The sequence below is a fragment of the Lepidochelys kempii genome, chromosome 3, assembly GCF_965140285.1.
Source record: "Lepidochelys kempii isolate rLepKem1 chromosome 3, rLepKem1.hap1, whole genome shotgun sequence".
In the NCBI taxonomy this organism is placed as follows: domain Eukaryota; kingdom Metazoa; phylum Chordata; order Testudines; family Cheloniidae; genus Lepidochelys; species Lepidochelys kempii.
This window is the reverse complement of record NC_136382.1, coordinates 184870303-184895780: the sequence shown is the minus strand read 5'-3', so window position 1 is coordinate 184895780 and position 25478 is coordinate 184870303. Positions and strand designations below refer to the sequence as shown.

At 45.0% G+C, this 25478-nt stretch overlaps 1 protein-coding gene across 2 annotated transcripts in view; it reads right to left on the bottom strand.

Moving 5' to 3' along the window:
- LOC144930435 (uncharacterized) overlaps positions 1-25478 on the bottom strand; it is a 90439-nt gene that overhangs the window by 45273 nt on the left and 19688 nt on the right. The window contains exon 1 of one of the 2 annotated variants that reach the window (XR_013635603.1): positions 7688-7809. The exons of the other annotated variant lie outside the window; for it this stretch is intronic. The gene's annotated coding sequence lies outside the window, so the exon portion shown is untranslated. Of the gene's footprint in view, positions 1-7687; positions 7810-25478 lie in introns of those variants that run through there. 2 annotated transcript variants of the gene reach the window in all.

Below are 25478 nucleotides of genomic sequence, written 5' to 3'. Positions count from 1 at the left end.
GATCCCAACAGGACTACTCTGCTGTACCCAACTGGCCTGGGTCTATCACTATATACATATATATGTTAAAGGTGTGTGTGTGTGTGTGTGTATATATCTATATAGATATATCCAAGCTCTACCTTGGGAAACTCCAGTCATTTTGTTTCCACTTTTCTTTTTCCTGGTTTTTGTTTTTGATTCACAGCCTGTAGCTGTAGCAATATGGATCCTTTCCTCTGCTCACTTATGACAGACTCCAGCTAAAATTCTAATTAAATTTATATTTTGTGTGTGTGTGTGTGTATACATACATATATGTATGTTATAACAGGTTTTTTTCCTGAACGTTAACTTGTAGTTAATTTTGCTAAGAAATCCAACACTTACATTTAGGGCTGGCTAAATAATAAAAAAAATTGTAAATAAACTACTCCACTGATTGCCAAAAAAAAATTATGAATAATTCAATTAATAGTTTTTGATCTTCTAAATAGAGCTGATTGAATAGGGGAAGGTACTGATGACTAACTAGACAATCAATGGAAAACTGTCTAACTGAAGACTGTTATTCAGTCAGATATATTTATGTTGTCCCAAGAAAGTTTTATAATTTAAAAAAAAAACAAGTTTTAGAAATTATTTATGGTTATGTGTTTAGAATATAGCAGTTGTCAAAAAGCAAACAATAAATAAAATGGTATAGAAAACAATAAAGATTGACATATTATAAATCACTGGAACACCTTCAACCTGAGTGCTGTGATCAGTTCTGGTCAAACCAGCTCAAAAGAGACAACAGAAATTAAAGTGATCAGCAGCTAGGTAATAAAAATTACTAGCCACATTGAAAGGTTTCTGTTTGAAGAGAGAGAGAAATAGCCTGGGACTTAAGTTTAGAAAGGAGCTAAAATAAGAGGGGACACAACAATGAGAGAATGTAAATGGCCACTATTATTTAGCTGCTCCTATATACCCTTTCCCATCCAATGAAAGTTAAGGGCTACAAATTTAACACTGATAAAGGAAATACTTTTTTTACACAAAACACAATTTGCAGAACTCATTTCCACCAACTAACATCTGATCAAGAGCTAAGCAGAATTTATAAAAGGATTAGGGCCCAATTTTTAAAGGTATTTAGGCATTGCTGCTCTCAGCATAGCAATACCTAATTGATTTAGGAGTCTAAATCTCATATTCAAAAGGGATTTAGGTACTTGGGAATCAGAATCGATTGACAGTCAATTGGATGTAGGCTCTTAAATCAGGTGTTGCAATGCTGAATGGAGCATTACCTTGAAAATACTTTTACAAATCTCAGCCTTAGACATTTATTTATATGGATAATAAAAACATCCACAGTTACATTGGACAAGATACATGTGAGGGGGTGTCCACCCCACAACAACCCTAAAATAGTGAAAGAAGCTCAAAAAGGGCCAATTAATATGATAGGGCCCACATGAGGGGATTAGGCTGGCGGTACAACTCCTGATTGAAAGATGAAGCTCACCTGAGCAGGCATGCGCTGGGCTAGTATAAAGCCAGGAAGCTAGCAACAGAAAGGGCTGAAGTGAGGAAATCTGCAGCCATCCTCTGTGCATTAAAGTGGGAAGAAGGGATCCCAGAAAAAGAGTAGGAGCCTGGCCCTGGGGGAAGGGTATACCTTAAAGCAGGGGTGGGCAAACTTTTTGGTCTGAGGGCCACATCTGGGTGGGGAAATTGTATGCAGAACCATGAATGTAGGGCTGGGGTTGGGGTGCGGGAGGGAGTGCAGGGTGTGGGATGGGGTGTGGTGTACAGGAAGGGGCTCAGGGTAAGGGGTGTGGAGTGTGGGAGGGGGCTCAGGGCAGGGGGTTGGGGCACAGGAGGGGTGCGGCAGGGGGCTCAAGGCAAGGATTAAGGGGCTCAGGGCAGAGGTTTGGGATGCAGGACGCAGGAGGAGCTCGGGGCGCGGGTTCCAGCCCAGTGCCACTTACCTTTAGCAGCTCCAGGGTGGTAGCCACGCGCAGCAGTGCCAAGGCAGGCTTCCTGCCTGCCCTGGCCTTGCACCGCTCCTGGAAGTGGCCAACATGTCCGGCAGTGGCCCCTGGGTGGTGGGGTAAGGCAGGCAGCTCCGCCGCATGCTTCCCTTGCCTGTGGGTACCACCCCTGAAGCTCTGATTGGCCATGGTTCCCTGTTCCCAGTCAATGGGAGCTGCAGGGGGTGATGTCTACAGGCGAGGGCAGAGCAGGGAGCCCTCTGGGGGTTGGACTAGATGACCTCCTGAGGTCCCTTCCAACCCTGATATTCTATGATTCTGTCCCCTGTCCGCCACCAGGGGCCGCAGGGATGTGATGCCGGCCACTTCTGGGAGTGGCATGGGGCCAGGGCAGACAGGGAGCCTGCCTAAGCCCCACTGCGCCAGGGGGCTGGCAATCCTGTGGGCCGGACTGAAAGCTCTGACAGGCTGGATCTGGCCCGCGGGCTGTAGTTTGCTTTCTCCTGCCTTAAAGAGAGAAGGGTGGAGAAGAGAGCCTGTGGGAGGTGAGTAGGAAGCAGCCCAGGGCCTGAGCAGCAAGGTTGGAGACTGAACAGACCTTGGCTTCATATTTCAGGGTCCTTGGACTGGAAGCTGGAGTAGTGGGTGGGCCCAGGTTCCCCTACCAGCTACTGATGGAGAGGCATTGCCTGGACATCAGGTCCAGTGAGATGCTGTACCCTGGAAGAGGAAACCACATAGTGACCTGGCTGAGTCATGAAGAGGAAGCTGCAGCTCCTGGAGTGAAAGGGACAGGAGAGAAAGACAGAGGACAACAGGTTGAAAGACCGCAATTGGCGGAGGGGTATGGCTCTGGAAGAGAGCTATTCCCCAGAGCAGCCAGGCGGAGGTGTCATCTGTGGGAGTGACTAGCCTGTGACAATACAACATATAAGAGATCAAACCCTCATGCTTCAGGACATAAGGCAATTGCAAACTGTCAGGGGTTAGGAGGAAAGTTCCCCTTTATGCAGGCTATTTGACAATTGTTCATTATGGGGGTTCTTGCACTTTCCTTTGAAGTGGCTACTGGCCACTTTCAGAGGGAGGGTACTGGACTAAATACACTGGGTTAATTCAGTGTGGGAAGTCTTATGTTCCAGTAGAGATACAAATGAATTTACAATTGATAGATAAACGTTTGAAGCTCTAAGCATTTAGAGTGGAAGCAAACCAGATAGCTCTGACCCAATATAAATGTCCATCAACAGCCATACAACTTTAAAGTCCAAGTTCTGCACACAGGTATAATGGTGGCCAAGAGACGCTCACGCAAACACATCCTCTGCCTATCGAGTCAGAACCACAGTGGGGCTGCACTGATGAGATAGTGAAGGAGATTGCAAAGTTTCAAAGAGCTGGATTAGGGGTTTCTTTTGGAGATATGGTCTTATTTTAATCATTGTAAATATTTTTGTGCACTGTAGCTAGCATGTTACATCTTCAATTTATTGAAATAAATGTAATAAACATTTCTAACTCAAACGTACTTGGAAAACACTAAAAAGAATAAGGCACAGAGACTCAATAATGAGGTACATACATATACACGTGAGATTATGTACAATTATTTCTTCTCTGTGTGAGTCAATATACATCACTGGCTAAACGCCTATATCTTTGTCCCAATATGCACTGGCCTTAGTGCATAAACTGGGATAGATTATATGTCTCTGGTGGCCGATCGGTGTATTTTAGGAGGACTAGAACTTTACCGTGCATTCTCATTTAAATTATTGTTTAGGTTCTGTTATATTTTTGCTTTCAGAGTAGTGTATATAGTATTTTAATGGCAATAGTGGTGTTGCCCCTGTCCAGGGCCTTGCAGGTCAATTTCCCTTTGGAGCAGTCATGCAGCCAGGTATTCTGTGGTGTAACCTGTTTGTTTATAAAATGCACACTAGTTCTGTTTCCTTAAACAAGGAAGGAAACCTCAACCAGGGACTGCTGCCCCACACCAGAAGCAGTTGTGTTACCCCACTAGCTTTGTCTTCACTGCCAGAAAAGGGGTGTGTGTGTGTGGGGGCGGGGGTGTGTGGGGGGGAGGGTTTACAGCAAGATAACTGTGTGCTAGCCATCTCACGTAAAATCCTAAATCGAAAGCACTGGAGTTTTTACCCTGAAAGAGTGAGGCAAGCTCTATTGCAGGTGAGCTGTCTAATCTAGTTACATCTCAATAACAAATACATGTGCATTGTCCCTGCTAGCATCATCTATTATATGGCAAGTGAGTTGATTAGCAACATTCAAATAACCAAATCTGAATTAGTGAGCCAGTGACTAGCTTCAAAAGTGGCTTTGTGTAACTCTGAGATGCCACTAGCAAATGATCAAAGCAGAGACTGATTTACAATGTGGTCTCATCTGGAGTACTGTGTCCAGTTTTGGGCCCCACACTACAAGAAGGATGTGAAAAAATTGGAAAAAGTCCAGTGGAGGGGAAGAAAAATGATTAGGGGACTGGAATAGATGACTTATGAGGAGAGGCTGAGGGAACTGGGATTGTTTAGTCTGTGGAAGAGAAGAATGAGGGGGGATTTGATAGCTGCTTTCAACTACCTGAAAAGGGGTTCCAAAGAGGACGGATCTAGACTGTTCTCAGTGACAGCTGATGACAGAACAAAGAGTAATGGTCTCAAGTTGCTGTGGGGGAGGTATAGGTTGGATATTAAGAAAAACTTTTTCACTCGGAGGGTAGTGAAACACTGGAATGCGTTACCTCGGGAGGTGGTGGAATCTCCTTCCTTAGAAGATTTTAAGGTCAGGCTTGACAAAGCCCTGGCTGGGATGATTTAATTGGGGATCGGCCCTGCTTTGAGCAGGGGGTTGGACTAGATGACCTCCTGAGGTCCCTTCCAACCCTGATATTCTATGATTCTATGAAAGTGTGGGCCCCTTACTGAATGGGCGAGGCAACCTAGTGACCAAGTATGTGGAAAAAGCTAATGTACTCAATGCTTTTTTTTTGCCTTCACTAACAAGGTCAGCTCCCAGACTGCTGCACTGGGAAGCACAGCATCGGGAAGAGGTAACCAGCCCTCTGTGGAGAAAGAAGTGGTTCAGGACTATTTAGAAAAGCTGGATGAGCACAAGTCCATGGGGTTGGATGCACTGCATCCGAGCATGCTAAAGGAGTTGGCAGATGCGATTGCAGAGCCATTGGCCAATATCTTTGAAAACTCATGGCGATCAGGGGAGGTCCCGGATGACTTGAAAAAGGCTAATGTAGTGCCCATCTTTAAAAAGGGAAAGGAGGATCCTGGGAACTACAGGCCAGCCAGCCTCACCTCAGTCCTTGGAAAAATCATGGAGCAGGTCGTCAAGGAATCAATTCTGAAGCCCTTAGAGGAAAAGAAAGTGATCAGGAACAGTCAGCATGGATTCACCAACGGCAAGTCATGCCTGACTAATCTAATTGCCTTCTATGATGAGATAACTGGCTCTGCAGATGAGGGGAAAGCAGGTTATTCCTTGACTTTAGCAAAGCTTTTGATATGGTCTCCCACAGTATTCTTGCTAGCAAGTTAAAGAAGTATGGGTTGGATGAATGGTCGATAAGGTGGATAGAAAGCTGACTAGATCGTCGGCCTCAACGGGTAGTGATCAATGGCTCCATGTCTAGTTGGCAGCCAGTATCAAGCGGAGTGTCCCAAGGGTCGGTCTTGGGGCCAGTTTTGTTCAATATCTTCATTAATGATCTGGAGGATGGCGTGGATTGCACTGTCAGCAAGTTTGCAGATGACACTAAACTGGGACGAGAGGTAGATACGCTGGAGGGTAGGGATAGGATACAGAGGGACCTAGACAAATTAGAGGATTGGGCCAAAAGAAATCTGATGAGGTTCAACAAGGACAAGTGCAGAGTCCTGCACTTAGGACGGAAGAATCCTATGCACCGCTACAGGCTGGGGACTGACTGGCTAAACAGCAGTTCTACAGAAAAGGACCTGGGGATTACAGTGGACGAGAAGCTAGATATGAGTCAGCAGTGTGCCCTTGTTGCCAAGAAGGAGGGAAGGGCTAGCTCAGTGGTTTGTGCATTGGCCTGCTAAACTCAGGGTTGTGAGTTCAATCCTTGAGGGGGCCATTTAGGAATCTGGGGCAAAAATTGGGGATTGGTCCTGCTTTCAGCAGGGGGTTGGACTAGATGACCTCCTGAGGTCCCTTCCAGCCCTGATATTCTATGATTCTATGATGATTCTAAGATGACATGGTACTTCTGTTACATGTTGTTGATTAGCACAACAAATGTCATCAAAAGACTACTGGACATCAATTTGTCACTCTCCGGGTATGATTATCAACACAAAATTTTAGAGTCCCTGTCTGGGACAGCACCAGAGAACCATAGGACCAACTCTACGTATTTACCAACCCAGTGTTGAAGCTCTCAGTCTGCTGCAAGCTAACTGTAACTATCTTTCAAGAGTTCTTAAGGTGCATAACATTGACTTTATTGCTCTACAAGAAACACATTCTGCAGATGATAACACTACTTAGGATTTTACAGTGAGCTCATTAGCACATGGTAATTATCTCACTGTAAAAGAACATCTTTTTTGGCAATGAGGACAACTCTTCTGTCTCTCTCTAGGACTTCACGTCATACTGCTTAACAAACTGTGCCCCTTTTCCTCCCAGACCTGGCACACTTTACCTGGGGCTGCTCACCAAGATCACATGACCTAGTCAGGTGGCCCTGGGTATCTATCCACCTTTTGTGCAGCTACTATGCAACACAAAAGAACCTCAGCTTCAACTCCCCAAGAAGAGAGCTCTAACCCACCCAATACCATTAATGGCTTAAAGCTCAGAGCACTTACTGCTTATTATTTTAATCCCTTTTATGGGGAGAAGGTATCAGAGGGGTAGCCATGTTAGTCTGGATCTGTAAAAGCAGCAAAGAGTCCTGTGCCACCTTATAGACTAACAGTCGTATTGGAGCATAAGTTTTCGTGGGTGAATACCCACTTCGTCAGATCCGACAAAGTGGATATTCACCCACGAAAGCTTATGCTCCAATACATCTGTTAGTCTATAAGGTGCCACAGGACTCTTTGCCGCTTCTATGGGGAGAGTCATTTTGGGCAATCCATAACAATAGTTACATGCAACAAAGGGAGATGGCAGAATCTTAAGTGGCTCTTTTGTTGTGGTTGTGAGGGATGCAGGTGTGATGTTCCCCTCTGGTATTGTCTGGACCGGTGATCTGCTATGCCACTCAAATCCTTGATTCTGGGAGCCAGCCTTACCCTGCTCTGCTGTGAGAACCCCCTCTCCTGGGCTGTTCACACACAGCGTCTAGCATGTTAGCTGCTCCCAGCTACTAGCAAGCAAATGTCACTAGCCAATATCTCCGGTCCCAGAAACAACCCGAGGAACCTCCGTCTTGCAGTGTCCAGTTATGCCCACTGGATGCTGCAAGCTTATATAAGTTCATCAATTTAACAAAGAAATTGATATGTACCAGGCTTCTTCTCCTAAGGGGAGTCTCTGACACACTGCAAACCAAATGCACTGCTTCAGGTAGAATAAACAAACAGATTTATTAACTATAAAGATAGATTTAAGTGATTATAAGTCAAAGCATAACAAGTCAGATTTGGTCAAATGAAATAAAAGCAAATACATTCTAAAATTATCTTAACACTTTCAATGTCCTTACAAACTTAGATGCTTCTCACCACAGGCTGGCTCTTCAGCCAGGCTCACCCCTTTGATCAGTGGTTCAGTCGCTTGGTAGTGGTGGTGTCTGTAGATGTACGTGGAAGAGAGAGAGCATGGCAAAATGTCTCTCCCTTTTATCATGTCCTTTCTTTCCTCCTGGCTTCCCCCACCCCCCCTTCAGAGTCAGGTGAGCATTACCTCATCGCAGTCCCAAACTGCCCAAAGGGAGGGGGTGACTCCCTCAAGGGTCTGACAGATTCTTTTGTTGCTGCCAGTGTCCATTGTTCCTGTGAGGCTGGGCTGGGTTTGTCCCATCCATGTCCTGACAAGATGTGAACTGCCTCTCAGTTCTTGGAGAGTTTTTGCATGGGCTTGCTTTAAGCCACGAGGATACATTTTCAACCTCATAACTATATACATGAAATTATAACCTATAACCTTACTATAACATCACTATAACAACCATGCTCAGTGCATGTTGAGCCTTCTGAAGACACCCAGCATGATAAACTTTGCATTGGATACCACACAATCATTTTATAAAGATGAACATGGGGGTGTAGGGTGTTCTCCTGAGGTACCGAGTGTCAGAGCAGGTTATATGGTTAACATCATCAGCACACCACCCAGGTAAGATGGTTGGTAGCTACCAGAGGATATTTCTAAAAATGGAGCTTGATTCTGATCTCTCACCGGCCTTACATTCTTTTATCTCTATTGAATACAATGGAATTACTCCTGATATACACTACTGTGAGAGGAAAAGCAGGCCCTTTGTTATCTAGGGATTAACCCTAATTCTGAAATTTGAATTGATGTCAAGAATTGGGAGTAGTAATTTAGGGCCAAATCCTTAGAGTATATAAATTATCAGAACTGCGATGACTTCAGTGAAAGTATGCCGGTTTATATGTGTAAGGGGACTGTTGCCCCCTTACTAACATTCAGTGGGGGTATTTTAGTTGCTAGCTCCCAGTATTAAAAGGGGGAAGGGTAGATGGGGAATCAGGACCCTGAGACTGACAGCCCCCAGGAACACTGAGGAGAGGCCAATGCTCCAGGTCAGCCTGAATGATGGGTGGGCAGGCTAATCAGGGAGTCAGGAGGCCAGGGAGGTCCCATACTCCCTGTGAGCTGGAATTTCCTGGGTCAGACAGAGTGGGGCCCAAGCTGAGCTGGGGAGCAGAGCTGTGTCAGATCCAGAGGGACCAGAAAAGCAGCCCAGAGAGAGCAGACCCTGTCCTGGGAGCAGAGCTGCAGCCCCAAAGCCAGAGGCACAGCCCAGAGAGAGCAGACTTGCCCTGGGAGGAGAGCTGCAGCAACCAGAGCCAGAGGGGCCAGAAAAGCAGCCCACGAAGCAGGTCAGTGCTGGGAGCAGAGTCACAGAAGCAGCCTGCAGAGCAGACCTGTCCTGGGAGGAGAGCTGCAGCAACCAGAGCCAGAGGGGCCAGAGAAGCAGCCCAGGGAGCTGGAGGCAGGGCAGCAGCCATGCTGAGGCAGAGTGGAGCTGGAGCTGGGGCTGGAGCAGTCCGGAGCCGGGTGTCGTGAGCAGCTGGGGAGAGCGAGGGGGGACCCTGGGCAGTGGGCCCAGCACAGGGAGCTGCCTCAGCCAGGAGGCTCTGCAGGCCAGACTCGAAAGGGGATTGGTAACCCTGACAGGGTGGGGGCAACACTTGGAAGAAGGGCCCTGCCACCTAGAGCCTGAGAGCATGTGGCCACCACCAGAGCGAGTGTCCAATGCACAGCATCCCTGCAGCACAGCCAGGGCCTGAGAAGGAGGCCTGGGACTTACAAGGAACAGATTGTGAACTGCCCTGACATTCGAGAGATGCTGTTTGTGATGTTCCCTGCCACGGAGTGGGGTGATGTGTTTCCTTTAACCTTTCTCATTTTCCTTTATTCTTTTTTAAATTAATTGTTGATTAAATAACTTGCATTTGCTTTCAATTGTATATAATGATCAGTGGGTCAGAGAAGTGCCTAATGCAGAGAGAGTACCCCGGAGTGGGGACACCCTAGCCCCTGTCCTACGTGACCACAGCAGGGTTGGGCATCGAGCCCCCCAGGAATCCTGGGCCCAGCCTTGTTGGGATTATGAGGACTCTGCCAGACAGGAGAGTGGAAGGGGAGTCCTCAAGGGCAGGGAGGCCACTGAGTAAAGGAAGTGGGAACGAGGACTCAGATCCTTTCGCTAGCCCACTTCACCGGGGTAGTGCAGAAGCCAGGAAAGTTCCCCACAATAGTGGGACTATTCCCCCGCTTACATATGTACTAGGTGAGGATCTAGCTCACAGCTTCTAATCATAGGTTGGTATAGGAACACACGCTCTTCATTGCTTCATTATGAAAGGGAGAAATTGTATTTGTTTTGGTTTGTTTTTTTTAAACAAACACCAAACCCAAACCAAAAATTTGGGCCAAGGTCCTGTCCAGACAAGAAAAGTGGCTGCACATATCACCCCTCCAATGCTCAATAATCTCTAGGATTTTTGGGGTCAGAATGCACAAACTGAGCTCTGCACAGTCAACTGCAGTGTAGCCTGGTATGAAATGAAGTAGTCATTGAATAGCCACTCCATGACGCATTTTCCCTACATCTTAAGGCTGCTGCTCTGGGGGAAAGACGCTAGCTGATTGGGCCAGCTAATGGCAAGGAAAGCTTATACTGACTGATCTCTTTGACATGGCCAAATTGTTCCCTCCAAACTTACTTTCTGTAAGACTTGGCGGCCAGGTTCCTTGACTGTTTCTGTGTCCAGGAGAGATAACACATTGGAACAGAAGTTGTCTAAGAACCACAGGTCTTTTTAAAGTAAGCTCTCCTCTTCTAGGCATTCTTGTATGGGAACAAGGGAGGTATTGGTTATAGTTCAAGTGTGATAAAGTTTGAAAATGTATGCTGCACCTCTCTGAATTGCCCATCATATGCTAAATTCTCAGCCAGTGTAAACTGGCATAACACTGTTGAAGTCAATGGAGCTAAATTGATTTACACCAGCTCAGGATTTGGCATAGCACCTCCTAACTACTCCTACCACAAAGCTAGGTACCATGAGCCATTACAGCACTATGGGCCAAACCATGCTGCCCTTTCAGGAATGGCTAAGAACTTCATGACCCAAAAATAAAATGACTAGGTTAAATTCATCCTTAAGACAACTCCATGGCTTCATTAAATCCATTGCATTATACACCATGGATGAATTTAGCCCTTTTTTTTATAGCTGTCCGCCTCCACACAAAAAGACTGATACAAATCCCAATGTTTAATTAAATATTGCAATGTTGTTACTCAAATTAGTACTTTTTCCCTGAAGTGACTGTATTAAAGAAAAATCTATTTTTCCATAATTCTTCTTGCTCTCCTTTCAAAAGGGAATCTCATCAAACCTCTTCCTTGTGTTTTATTATAAAAATGTCATTACAAAAGGTGATACAGGATTTTTAACTGGCAGCTACAAAAATATCACTTTTAATACACAAACTGTGTGGTGAAAATCAAGAGTACATTACATTAGTTGTTTGCTCTGCTTGATTTGTGTGGCATAATTAATATAATAACAACTTAGCAAATACATTAATTATGACTGTGCTTTGTGTTATAGTAACAGTAATAAAAGCTATTTTATCATGTCAAAGCTGCAGTTTCTCATGTTCTGTAGTTTGCAATGTTCAAACCAATTATGCATATCAATGAAAACATTAACTTTTTTGCTTGTTTCAGTCATTATTGAAAAAACATGTTAAATATGCTTTCTACAAAGCCGTTAACCCACAGTTTAGTAAATACAATAAAGATTTGTTCAAAGGAAACCTTGCAAATTTCTTGAAATATGCAATAGCTAGTCACTACAATGCTGATGTTTATAACCATGTGATAGGCAAATACTTTATTACAGATACAGATACAGACTAAGGTCCCGTCTACACTGGCAAGTTTGTGCGCAGTAAAGCAGCTTTGAGTGCTGTAACTCCCAAAGTGTAGACACAGACAAGCCACTTAGTGCACAGAAACTGCGCAGATGCAGCGCTCTAAAAAAACCACCCCAAAGAAAGGCGTACAGCTTTCTGCACCGGGGCTACAGTGCTGTGTAGCCTATAGTACTGTGTAGCCAGTGTAGACACCGTGGTGATTACAGCGCTGCAATTGGCCTCCAGGACACAATGCCTGTTCTCACATCTCTGGCCATCAGTTTGAACTCTACTGCCCTGCCCTCAGGTGACCAACCGTCAGCCCCACCCCATACATTCCTTTTCAAATTTGAAAGTCGCCTTCCTGTTTGCTTGGTGATGCATGCATTGGTCTCAGCACATCTTTCCAGGTTATCCCCCACTTGGAGCAATGCCGACCTGCTGGACCTCATCGGCATTTGGGGAGAGGAGGCAGTGCAGTTACACCTGGGCTCCAGACATCGGAATTATGGTACTTACGGACAGATTTCTAGATGCATGATAGAAAGGGGCCATGACCAGGACACTTTGCAGTGCAGGGTCGAAGTGAAGGAGCTGCAGAACGCCTACCACAAGGCATGGGAAGCAAACCGCTGCTCCGGTGCTGTGCCCACATATTGCCGGTTCTACAAAGAGCTGGACGCGATACTCAGTGGCAACCACACCTCCACTGCGAAGGACCCTGTGGATACTTTGTTGGCTTGCATGCCAGTTGAGAGTGCACTGAGCCAGGAGGAAGCAATCTTGGATGAAGAAGGGGAGGGGGACCCAGAGGCAGAGGATGACTCAGAGGCCAGAGATGCATGCAGTCAGGAGCTCTTTTCTAACCTGGAGGAGCCTAGCCAGTCGGAGATTGGCACAGTGCAAACAGGAGAGGAGGCCCCTGGTAAGTGGATCTGATTTGGGGAATTGCTGAAGCGAGTTGTTGGGGACAGGAGGGTTGCAGAAAGCAGGCTTGTCTCCCACCTCATGCCTAGCCTGAGTGGTGGAACAGGCTGTTGACACACTCCCGCACTTCACGGGAATCTCCCTCAGAGATTTCCAGGAAACTCTTGTGGAGAGACTGGGCAATTTGCTCCTTCAGGTTCCTCGGCAGAGCTGCTTTGTTTCTTGCCCCATTAACGGTAACTTTCCCGCGCCACTGTGCCGTTATGGGGAGGGTGAGGAAGGGGGGACCATTGCTGCACACAGGCTAGCCACATAAGTGCAAGGGTGGAAGCCACAGGCTTGGAGAAGACCCTCCCTTGAATCCCTGCTCACCCTCAGCAGCGAGATATCTTCCATAATGATCACCTCCTGTAGCAAGTGTGGGGACAGGAATGGTTATCAGACCCCCCTACAGTGCTGGCTCTCCCCAAGTGCATACGAGCCACGTTCCCAGTGTACAGCAGGTCCTGGAACAGTGATTTACCCTGCCCCTACGACTACTCACCGTTGTGGGGGTCTTGTGGCTCATGTGTGCTTGCCTGGGTCAGCCAGTTAGGGGCAGGTGTGTGAGTACTGGCTGTGTTTTAAAGCACTGAAACAGTGTTGTCTGTGTTGCAAACAATACCGCTTCTGTAAAATGTTGCATTTAAACTTCACAGAGATTACTTTGGGAGCACAGCCTCCCTCTTTGTTATCGGTGGCAGAACAGCTGCGTAGAATTAGAAAAGGTCCAAGAAGAACTGAGGAGGACTTTATGCATGAGGTTATGATGCACTCCGCCACCAAGAAAAAAGAATTGAAGGAGTGGCAGGACAGCAAGAAGAGGGACTGAAAGGAGAACACGGCACACCAGAAAGAAGCCACGGAGCGGCTCTTAACAGTTATGGAGCGCCAAGCGGACACGCTCCAGGCGATACTAGCTCTTCAGACCGAGCAGCTCCGCTCGCACCATCCCCTGCAGCCGCTATCGCAAAACTCTTCCCCCAGCCCTGCACCAACACACTGTTATCAACCTCCTGACTCCACTCTCTACTCGCAGCATTCCACTACTCCTCCTCACAGTCCAGCACTATGGATTCCCACTACCCACTGCACTCAACACCCATCCCTCTGCAGTTTGGCCCTGCTGCATCGTACTCTAAAGGAGAAGTTTGGGTATGATCCCTGGACATACACAAATCTTTAGCTGTCCCGGGACCTTCCCTTCCTCCATCACCCTCCCTGCTGATGATTTTTTTGTTTGACTCCCTCCTCTGGTTGTTGTCTTTCTATACAAGAATTAGCAAAAAGAAAAGGAGTACCTGTGGCACCTTAGAGACTAACACATTTATTTGAGCATGAGCTTTCGTGAGCTACAGCTCACTTCATTGAATGCATCTCTAAGTTAGTCTCTAAGGTGCCACAAGTACTCCTTTTCTTTTTGCGAATACAGACTAACACGGCTGCTACTCTGAATACAAGGATTGTGTTTGTTTGAAAGCAATCTTTATTCTATTAAGTGAAAGCAAAAAGAGCACTGCAAAGCAACATACAACTATGTTAAGGGCCCTTCTTGCATCATGTGCACCAATCACTTCTAGCATTACAAGCACTGCAATCCCGAACATAGCAACAAATATTCGTGGCTTTCAGCTTCAAATTGCTACCTCAAAGCATCCCTGATCCTTACGGCCCTGCGTTGTGCTCCTCTAATAGCCCTGGTCTCTGCATGTTCAAACTGAGCCTCCCAGTGCTGAGCCTCTGTGGTCCAGCCCTGAGTGAAGCTTTCATCCTTCCCTTCACAAATATTATGGAGCGTATAGCACGCAGCTATAAGCATAGGAATATTGTCATTGGCCATGTCCAGCTTCCTATAGAGGCATCACCACCAGGCTTTTAAATGGCCAAATGCACACTCCACAGTCATTCTGCACTTGCTCAGGCTGTTCAACTGCTCCTTGCTGCTGTCAAGTTGCCTTGTGTATGGTTTCATGAGCCACGGCATTAAGAGGTAGGCGGGAACTCCCAGGATCACAGTGGGCATTTCAACTTCCCCTACGATGATCTTCTGGTCCAGGAAGAAAGTCCCAGCTTGCAGCTTCCTGCACAGGCCAGTGTTTCGAAAGATGTGTGAGTCATGCACCTTTCCGGACCAGCCTGCGTCAATGTCTGTGAAACGCCCACAGTGATCCACAAGCACCTGGAGAACCATTGAGAAATACACCTTGTGATTTATGTACTCGGTGGCTAGATGGTCTGGTGCCAGAATTTGAATGTGCATGCCATCGATCACCCCTCCAGAATTAGGGAAGCCAATTTGTGCAAAGCCATCCACAATGTCACGCATGTTGCCCAGAGTCACGGTCTTTTGGAGCAGGATGCGATTAATGGCCCTGCACACTTCCATCAACACGACTCCAACGGTCAACTTTCTCACTCCAAACTGGTTAGCGAATGATCAGTAGCAGTCTGGAGTAGCCAGCTTCTACAGTGAAATCACCACACACTTCTCCAATAGCAGGGCAGTTATCATTCTCATGTCCTTGCGCCGCAAGGCTAGGGCGAGCTCATTGCACAGTCCCATGAATGTGGCTTTCCTCATCCAAAAGTTCTGCAGCCACTGCTCATCATCCCAGACGTGTATCACGATGTGATCCCACCACTCAGTGCTTGTTTCCCGAGCCCAAAAGTGGCATTCCACTGTGATCAGTACCTCCGTGAATGCTACAAGCAATCTCGTGTCATAGCTACTACGTATGGCAATGTCGCACTCCTCTTGACTTTATAGTTTAAGGAATAACTGCACTGCCACTCGTGATGCGTTGGTCAGTGTGAACAGCTTTCTGGTCAACAGCTCGGGATCCATTCCTGCAGCCTGAAAGAAGCAGGGCAGGGTGTGCAGTTGAAAGATGGCGCCAAATGTGGATGGAGGCACAGAGATTGCTGGGATTCGAAGCAATGCATCATGGGGCATTGGGACAGGACCCAGGATGCCCCGTGAGCTCTTCTGCCTTCCCACAAGTCTTAGCAACAAAAGAGAAAGAGGTGCTCTGTGGGATAGCTGCCCAGAGTGCACCGCTCCAAATAGAGTCGCAAGTGCTGCAAGTGTGAACACACTATTGCGCAGACAGCTGTCAGTGTGAACACACAACAGCACTTTTCCTTCTGTGCTCTTTGAGTGGCGCTGAACTGTCGGCGCTGTAACTTTGCAAGTGTAGACGTGCCCTAACACGGCTACTCCTCTGATACTTGCAAATACTTTTGTTTTCCATGTTAGAGGTTCAGTCCTACTCTGTTACACCAGCAAAAATCAAGAGTCTCCATTGACCTCAAATGACTTTCTCCAGGTTCACACTTATGTGAGAACAGGATTTGACTCAATAGGTGTGAAAACATATTTAAACCCAAATCCTGTCCCATACCTGCACTGTTGTATAAAGAAGGTAAGAAGAGAGAGGTATAGAGAGCCTCTTTCTTACCCTACAAAACCAGGGGCTGAATTTCAGCAGAACATTCATGAAAGTGGTGGTAGAGAGGGTCACTGCTTTCATGCCCCGCGGTATTTTCTGTGTTTTAGGGAGCGTCCAGACCCATAGCTGACTGACAGCGCTGTCAGCAGAAAGTGCTGGCAGAGGCATATACTGCTCCCCTTCAGAGGAGCGTCCACGTGCATTCCAGGGTGCATTTTCACTCAGCCAACCCAAGGTAATCCAGCTGTGGCTGGCAGGCTTTCTGTAGCAGAGAGGCTGCACTATCCAACATCTGTTTGGTCTTGCTGAGACCACCAGCACAGAATTTAGCTCTTAATCTGCAAAATATGCTTATTGATAGGATGGATCTTAATAAACCCTACTCTGAGTATTACAGAGAAATTCAAGTACTTTTTCTTAGTAGCTTTAGGTTTGTGCTTTTTTTAGTTCTTCATTTAAAAAAAAATACACAGAAGCTGCTACCAAATAAGATAAAGTTCCTTTGAGCCTTTTTACAATTAGTGTAAACCACCGTATAAGAAGACATTGCATATGTGGTGTACTGTTAAATAACTTAAAATGCTTTGCACTTATATAGAATTATTTCACCTGAGAAACTCAAACGTGACTTTAATGAAGTTATTGTGGCTTTACATTAGTACAACTGAGAATGTGGAATCCTGTGGTTCAAACTGGATATTATTTTAACTATAATTAAGGGTTGCACCTTGTTTTACTTATAAAACTTAATGAAACATTGTTAGGTGTTGTCATCAAGGTGCTATAGGGCTGCTGCTGGCCTTCATTGTACTATATAAAATTTTAGAATGCTTCTTCACATTTAAAACTTTCATAGGGAGAGTCCTAAGAGACCTGCCTCCCTTGTAATAGTTAATTGTTAAGCACTGACAGCAGGGTTAACGCTGTACAAAACATGAAGGAAGTCAAGATGAAATTGAGAGGTGACATAAATAGGCGTATGTTATACATTGATCAGAAAACTGGTGCAACTGGCAAAGAAGTGACTTGTATCCATTCTGTGGGTGTACAAAATGAGTCTGACTTTCACCAATGGCCAAATTATGTTCTCCCTGATCTTAATGGCAAAACTCACATTGAGTTCAGTGTTAACAGGATTTGGACCCAACTCTCTATTTTGTAGAGAGCAAATTTAGCCTCTGAAATTATTGGATGCAATTCCCACTGATGTATGGAGATGTCTACTTTGATTTTTCTCTGTAAACACCTCCCCCTTTATTTTATTTTTCCATTTAAAATGATACTGAAACTGAGTTAGTTTATTTTAGGAAGGCTCTGGGATGACGATGCACAATGCTATGGGAACCATTTTATTGACACTAGGTCTGAATTTGGTCCTATGTGTCTAGTATTGGAAACATTTCTGCTCACTCCCAGTTTATATAGAAAAATGTGTTATTTTATCAGAAGGCTTGTTCTAACTATTTATAGCATATGTAGTACACAATATACAAACTAACAAGTAAACATGTTCAAGAAATTAATTAAGGAACTTTGGAGACATAAACATGAAGCACTCACTCCATTGACTTCAGTGGCATTACATACAGCATTTACGCCAGCAGGGAATTTGTCCATCTGCCTTTTGTTCAGAACAGCTGCTTTGCACTGGTTGCTGGCAGCTTGTTTTTAGTACAAAAGCTCAGTTTCTCTTCTCAGTGTTCAGACAGTAGATGAGGTATGAGACCCAGAATATATGAAGGCCATGTCTATGGTATAGAATTCTGCTGGCCTATGTTGATCATGGATATCAACCTATGTTCAACCTATGTTGATCATGGATATGAAGAGATGTGATCCCTGACCAATGTAGTTGTGCTGGCAGATGCCCATAGTGTAGACACAGTAATACTGGCAAAACTGCACTTTGACTAGTCAATCTTGTTTCATTCACAAATGTCACAGTATGGACAGTATCGTATGATGGCCCCAGAAGGAGCAGGAGGAGAGCTGTGGTACTCCTCACCTAAGGTGTTGGTGCAGGGGAGCCTATGGAAGTATAATGCACAGGCCTAGACAGAGGGCTGTGGGATCCCTAAATCAAGGGGAAACAAGGGTTGGACTTGTGTGGCTAAAAACTAACTAATATTCTGTAAGAGTCTTAATAAATGAAACTCCTTACAGGGAGAATCTCAGTTTAAAATATTCTGGCTTGGGAGTGACAATAGTGTCAAAACTGTATGCTAATTTTGAGTGCCCAATGTGAGATATCGATTGCCTGATTTTTTCAGAGAACTTTAGCATTATAGGGTCCTTTATATATTCAAAGCACAGTTCCCATTGGCTTCTGTTGCAGCTGTGAGTGCTCAGCACTTTTGCAAAGCAAACATGGTGTCTCAAATTGGGGCACCTAGAAAATGAGTACCACACAATCAATAGCTACCTGTGAAAAGTCTGAGTTAGTAGTTTGCGTAGCATCACATAGGAACCCTTTTGCAAAGCCAGATTAGAATCAGTTTTCCAGTTTCCCCAGAAGACTGTCCTGTAAGCCCCCTCCTTGTTCATGAAACACCTTCCAACTTCTTCAGGTAGTGATTCATGAGTCCTACAGACAATAGCCTCCTTCACTACACAACCCTGATTCATTCCATGCACAGGTCTATCCTGTTCAATGAATGAGGCAGGGGGTCCTGTGGAAAAGCTAGTATGTGATGAGTGTCTGATTTTCAGTTTTAACTGATAAAACACCCCCAATACAAAAAAGAAATCTGTGTCTATCCAATAAACATAGGACAAACATGAGAAAGATACTTTACTTGTATCTAAGGGCTTGTCTACACACAACAGCAATGAAGACTACAGAGATATGATTTCTAAAGCACACTAATGTATTGTGCATTAACAGGTCCATGTAGACCTTGTTGGTATGCACTAAAGTTCCCTAATTTGCTTTAATGTGCTACAGTGCACTACTGAACCTTACAAAGAGATTACTTATTATGGTAGAATAGCCTGTAACAAGTAATGTTACTCATCACAGCATATATAAAGAGAGAACTCCAAAACTCCCTGATTTTTTGACATTTACATAACACTCAAAAATAGCTAAAAATAAACCCCCAAAAACAAATTTAATATCCTAAAACAGAAGCCCTAATCATTATACATATGCACAAGGGGGCTAAATTACAGGTACATGGGCAACATTAATTCTAGCATGTCCTAATTTTTAAGTACTTGACTTTGCAACCTTAACATTGTCTTAATTTAGGTTTTTTGTATGTAATATGATATATATTAATCTGTCTTTATTAATAACCTAGTGTGATGGGTATACAAACTAAACACAAGAAGTAGTTAAGGAGCAACTATGGACTCAGGCAGCCCTGCCCTGCCAAACCTGTGAAGCTTGCCATACCTGGATGAAATGCCTTAGAAGAGAGAAGCCCAGCTAAAAGGGCAGTTCTAGGAGGTGGACAGACCTCTCATTTGCTGCTCTCAAGCTGCTTTAGGTATCCTGCAAATGCAGAGCCATAGTACAGATGACCAGAGGGCCCTTGCGGGTCAAAAGGCCTAGTGCAACTTTTTATTTCTGTTGCTTGTACTTTTCTTTCCTTTGCCACATTGGACCCAGAGACCTGGCACAGAACAGAGCCCCGCTGACAATGCATGCTTCCTGAGGAGAAGGTGAACTGACATATGAAGTAGCCGAAGAAGAAGTAAGAGGGCTGAGGCAGATGTTAACTGCTTGCAAAAAGCCCATGGTAGAGGGAGGGATTTGGTTCTTCTACTGCCTCACTGAGAAGGCTAGCATGAAGACGCCAGACACAAAGACCAGAGGGAATATCAGGCCTTGATTCAGGCTGATGACCTAACATACAGTCATGGGACTACTGTTGATTTGAATGCTGGTTTACCTTGGAAGGGGTGGGACTGAACGTGACCTGGCTGGAGGGCTAAGTCACAAGACAAAGGTGTGAGAAAGTGGGAATTTCTGTAATCATAGAATCATAGAATCATAGAATATCAGGGTTGGAAGGGACCCCAGAAGGTCATCTAGTCCAACCCCCTGCTCAAAGCAGGACCAATTCCCAGTTAAATCATCCCAGCCAGGGCTTTGTCAAGCCTGACCTTAAAAACCTCTAAGGAAGGAGATTCTACCACCTCCCTAGGTAATGCATTCCAGTGTTTCACCACCCTCTTAGTGAAAAAGTTTTTCCTAATATCCAATTTTTAAATGAAGCTGGTGTTTCCCTCAGTTTCCCCTATGTGCTGCAGTGTTACCTAGGGGGTTAAAAGGGTTGTTTATTCTCTGCAGATGATCAGAAACTCAGGTGTGAATGGCTCCTAGCTGTCTGGGGCCTTAAGTCCCACATAGTGGAGCTCTTGAGAAGACAATGGCAAATCCAATTGCCTGGACATGGACACCTAGCAACCAACAACCCAGAGAGAAATGGATTTCCCTACCTCTCAGCAGGGCGGCTGAGCCGCATCTCCTCAACTCAGGAACAAAGGACTGGGGAGTGTGAGGTGGAAGTTAAGTGTTGGCTTTGGGAAGCAGTGGGGAGCACACCTGAACTTGGACAGAGAGGTCAGAGGGCCAAGGCTTTGGGCTCTGTGTTGACCAGGATGGACTATGCTGTAACTTTCTTTTCTCTATGCTAACTACAGACTTCCTGTGCTGTGTTCCAATCAACTAATAAACTCTTCTGACTGAATGTCACCGCAAATGCTGATGGAGGAGGTGCATTGCTCCCTAAGGTATACAAGTCTCCCTGGAGGTCTGCCTCAGTTGGACTCATTGATCAGAGCTCACAGTGTGAAGCAGGGGTGCTGAAGGATTAGAGAACCAGTGTACATTGGCAGTGAATCTCCCTGGCTTACCCTGGAGGAAGAGTGAGGCCCTTAGGGGGTCTGGCACACTGAAGGGGTCCTCCCAGAGGCTGTTCCAAAGATGGGGCCATAGCAGCAGTCCTGTGGATCCATGACAGAAGGGGACTGTGATGTTACACCCCCATATTCTTCATTGAAATATTGTTATGATATGAATACGGCATAACTAATATATGTTTTATGCAAGATGGGTCCTGTCAGGTGTAAGCAGAGTCAGGATGAGCTCCACCCTGACATCTGATGGTGAGGTGTGGCAAGTTGTGGAAAAGAACTTCAGGGGCCGATCTCATTTGCATAGGCCCACCCTGCCTAGAATGAGGCCATAGCTGCCCAAATGGTCACTTTGGCTGCTGTGGGATCCCCAGTGTCTTTGTTATTGGGGCAGGAAGAATAAATTGTTATTACCCTGATTATGGGAACTGTGCTTGGAACTGTACTTAGCCTTTTGTTATGATGGAGGGACTCACCATCAACTAAGTAGCACTCGCTAGGCAAGGGTCATAGGTTACAAAACTCTGTGAATTGAGAGACACTGGGGATAAGTATTAATATTTGGTGGCATGGGCCCCTTGGTGAGGGTCTTACATGCTAATTGCACTTCCTCCTCTCTCCACTGTGGGATATCAGAGCTAATTTTGATTCTATTAGGAGTCTAGTCACAGGCTGCTGAGCTCACTTTGGGGCTAACGGTGCACCAGCGCTGAGGCTCCCCTACTACAAGCTGAATTCACCAAAGAGCTGAACTGACTAAGAGCTGAAATCACTGAGCGTTGTGTTAAGTAGTGGGGAAGCCTGAAGATATATTGTGGAGCAGTTTGCGGGACGGCTGGAGTGCCTGGTGGACAGGCTGGTGGAGCAGTTCATGGGACGGCGGGAGCTGCTTGCGGGACGCGGAGTAGAGCAGTTCGTGGGACGGCGGGAGCTGCTTGTGGGACGTGGAGCTGGTGGAGCGGAGCGGAGCCCTCTGGAGCTGCGGGGCAGTCAGCTTCAGATCATGTAAGGTGCCCCTTACCTCTCTTCCGCCCCCCACCCCCTCGATCTCCACCCAGGTTGGGAGGTAAAGCTCTGCAGATAAACTTTCGAACTCTGGGGCTGCCCTGACCAGGGACAGAGACTTTTGGGTCATTGGACTTTTGGGACTTTGGGTGATTTCGGGTTGCTGGACTCAAGAACCAAAGGAAAAGGACACGACCCAATTTGCTTGGCTTGGATTTTTGCTCATGGGTTGTGTTATGAATCCTGTTCGTGGTGTTTCCCCAACATAATGCCACATTGTTTCTCTCTGTTATTAAAAGGCTTTTTGCCACACTCAGACCCTGTGCTTGCGAGAAGGGAAGTGTTGCCTCTTGGAGGTGCCCAGCGGGGGTGGTATATATTTGTCCCAGGTCACTGGGTGGGGGCTCGAGCCGGTTTTGCATTCTGTTATTGGAATGGATCCCCTAGATATTGAACCCGGCCCTTGTTGCTGCCAACTCTGACGGGCAGAAGGGTTACACAGGTATCATTGGAAAGGTTATGATTTACTGAATGTAATTATCCAATTTGTATGCATGTATCATTTCTGTACCTGAAGTTAGGAATATTGACTATGTAACAATTACAACTGTGGGTGTTCTTGAGGAACGCCCACCAGACAGTATGCAATCAGCCTGGATGAGCCATTAGGAAAGACCATGGGTCTTTGAAGATGCTGATCTCCCATCTTCCTGAAGTTCCTTCCTGTGGACATTACAAATAAGCCTTGTCTCATGGTTGCTTTAACACTGCAAGGTCATGTGATGATATCACCCGGTATGAAATACCTCCTGGGACGCTGCTGTTACTTTTCCATTGAAGGAGGTGGGGATCAAACAGGGAAACAAAAGATTTCTGCCTTATATAAACCGTAATTAAGGCTGGAGAGTAAGTTAATTAAGGTGACTGGTTCTTCACTGAATCTCCACCCAGGATGACTGCTGTAAACACCTAAGACTGATCTGGGGAGAAAGGACTGGGATCCACACTGAGACAGGGGTCGAGCCTGTGAAGAGAAATACCTGGAACTCTAAGCTGCAGAAACTCTGCAACCTGCCTAAAACAACATTTAGGATGAGAAATTACTATTTGTAACCAGTTTCTTTAGTGAATTAAGCTTAGGGTTCGTGTTTGTTTATTTTGCTCAGTGATCTGTTCAGAGGTCAGCAGCTTCCAGTCCGGACTGTTACGGCATTTGCTTCTGGGAAACAGTGAAAAGCAATGAATACAGCTACAACTGACCTGAGAATCAGAAGTATTTGGAGTAATAAAAAGATTCATGACAGAGTTTTGCAGTTGCAAACCAGCCAAACCTTGAACTGGCTTCATTCTCATCAACAGGTATCACTAGCTTCCTTTGGAATAGAGAGTGGGCATTTCGGGACACTGATATTATTGTCCTCCCTTCTCAGACAAAGCATAAACAGAAACTGGAAAACAAATGAACATTTTAACGTCTGATAGAATTGAACATATTATGAAATCTACATTTATGGTGACTCAGAGATCATATGATAAACATTTAACAAGAGGAACTCTCTTTCCTTTCCAAACTAATTTCTTTATGTAATTCTTTTTCGAAGAGATAGGCACACCCTTTGTTTCCCTTCATTGTGAGCCTTGTCCTGAGAGAGAGTGACTGGTGATAAATCTCTAAGTCCCTTTTTCTCCATTCTTCTTTTCTGAGCTGGTCATCTTTTTTCAAGTTAGCTGATACTCCTTTTCAATACTTTATTTTTTGTCCTAATCTAATTGATTTTTAATTTGATTCCTGGATACTGAAAAACTAAACTGAAATGTTTGTGATATATTTAACAAAATATCACCCCCCAAACAAAATAAATTACCAACTAAAGATCTCCACGTATGTAGGTCACCATGCTGAGGCAAGGTTGCAAATCCCATTCACATGCGGTAATGTTGTTCATTTGCCTTAAATTTACCAACCTCTTGAACTAATGTGTTTCAAGGTAAACACATTTCAGGTGCACAGCCAATAAATAGCTCTGTTGGTGTAAACAAAGCCTGCAAGATCTGAAGGTTACAACATACTCAGTGAATTTCAGCAGCATGTGTTTTCTTGGATCTTTCCATTTTCCAAACAGACTAGCAATTTTCTCAGAACTGTGCAGCTTTAATCTGGTAACATATGTATATCACCTTCAAGAAGAATAGCCAGAGAAAGATTGTACTCATGTAGTAAGTACTTTGGAGCACTGGCTATCTTTTTGTTAATGTGTGTTCAGTGAATAACAAACTTGATTGGAGCCTCCAGCTGCTACCAGAATACAAATTGTTATTAATTTAGTGATCTCATAGGGCAGATGCATCAAGACTTTGAATGGTGCATAGACAGGAGTGCATTATTTCCATCATCTCCAGGAAGTGTAGTTATTTGCTCCCGTGACTTCACTCACAAGCCTTCTATTCCTTATTCCTCAAATCAGAGGACTCTGTGGCCATGCCCTCTGCCTTCTTGCAATGTGTGTTACATGTATGTCTTGGATTCTCAGCATGATTTGCATCAGCTGGCTAAATGGTTCTTTGGCAGGTTATTTGGTTTGGCTTCCTTTGCAATGACTTGCATGAAAGGGAACTCATGGCTCTAACTTCAAGAATATATCAACACCCAACAATAATGAGTTATAATTAAATTTGAAAGAATTTTTTCTAAATTGATAAATAAATTCATTACTGTTTAATTGCAAGTCGTATTTTAAAGTAATTTAACTAATACAGTATTGTTAGTCATTGCTGGTCGTTGTACTCATTTTAATTACAGTGTTTATAAATAAAGATCTATTGAACAGCCTATCTAAATGCTTTCATAATAATTGGACTGAGAAGAATGTGCAGTTAATACTTATATAACATAATGTTAGTGCAGGACCCCCAAATAAGCTAACGAATCTGTGGGCAAGGCCCTGTGATTCTGCCTGAATCCAAGCTTTGCTTAGGGAAAGGAAAAATAAAATAAAAGCAAGGACCATCTCTCCACCTCATTTAATTTGGCAGAGCTTCCTTGACTCCAACAGAGTGACATTGATTTACACTGGTTGAGGATTTGGCTCTAAGTTTCTACCCCAAATATGAATTGGCCGTAAAACCATTATGGCAGGTGGGGGGGGGGAAGGGGGAGGGAGAGGGATACTGTGTTGCTTATGTTAATCATGATCTAGCGCTTCACTAAACAGCTCACTAAAAAAATTACCTGGAACTTCCACAGCTTTTCAAGTATGATGCACCAAGCATCTCAGGGTCTGTCTATACTATGGTGATTATATGAGCATAGCTACTTCCACTGTAATCTACCCCTCAAATTCTCTTTTTGAGTAAGTGTCACTTTGTTTGCCTGGTTTCCACCTAAAACCTTGAACTGGGAACAACATCCCCATATGTAATACACAGCCATATACCCCCAAACCTGTAGAACTCTCTGTCCCTTATAAGCCTCTTGGGCTTTTTTTTTTTTTTTAAGGGTCTATAAACTCCCACTTAGATCTGAAAACATCTTCAGTCCGTAGACATCTGCTATCCATCCTTACATACCATGGTGATAGGTACCATAGAAAAAAATAAAATGAATTGATTTGGC